Source organism: Neomonachus schauinslandi, chromosome 9 (genome assembly GCF_002201575.2).
Source record: "Neomonachus schauinslandi chromosome 9, ASM220157v2, whole genome shotgun sequence".
Classification (NCBI taxonomy): Eukaryota; Metazoa; Chordata; class Mammalia; order Carnivora; family Phocidae; genus Neomonachus; species Neomonachus schauinslandi.
The window spans coordinates 89269209-89269718 of record NC_058411.1 but is presented as its reverse complement, the minus strand read 5'-3'; the positions used below and the strand labels follow the sequence as shown (position 1 = coordinate 89269718).

At 37.5% G+C, this 510-nt stretch overlaps 1 protein-coding gene across 2 annotated transcripts in view; it reads left to right on the top strand.

Annotated features, from left to right (window-relative positions):
* Positions 1-510, top strand: part of COPS2 (COP9 signalosome subunit 2) — a 30718-nt gene that overhangs the window by 19432 nt on the left and 10776 nt on the right. The gene's annotated exons all lie outside the window — the stretch shown is intronic.

Genomic DNA, 510 nt, shown 5'->3' with positions numbered 1-510 from the left:
AATCACCTGCATGTATTTTCATTTAACTTTTTTTTTTTTTTTTTTTTTTTTTTTTTTACAAAAGAAAATGTTTTTATTTCATAATAGTTTTGCTTCGGGGCACCTGGGTGGCTCAGTTGGTTAAGCTGCTGCCTTTGGCTCAGGTCATGATCCTGGGGTCCTGGGACCTAGCCCTGCATCAGACTCCCTGCTCAGTGGGGAGTCTATTTCTCCCTCTTCCTCTCCCCCCCCCCCACTCATGTTCTTTCTCTGTCTCAAATAAATAAATAAAATCTTTAGAAAAAAAAACTCATAATAGTTTTGCTTCATAAAGCAGATTAGTTATTTATGATTTATTTCTTATCTACACATTCTTAGAAGAGCTTAGTCTGATGCGTAAACAACTGTGAGCTCAGTTCCATGTGAAGTGGAAATGATAGAGAAGCCATTTCTGAATGGAAGAGGGTCTTTCAGCATTTATATACGGAATACGAAAAAGCCCTCTGGTGAAGGTTTTGCTCAGTTTATTTT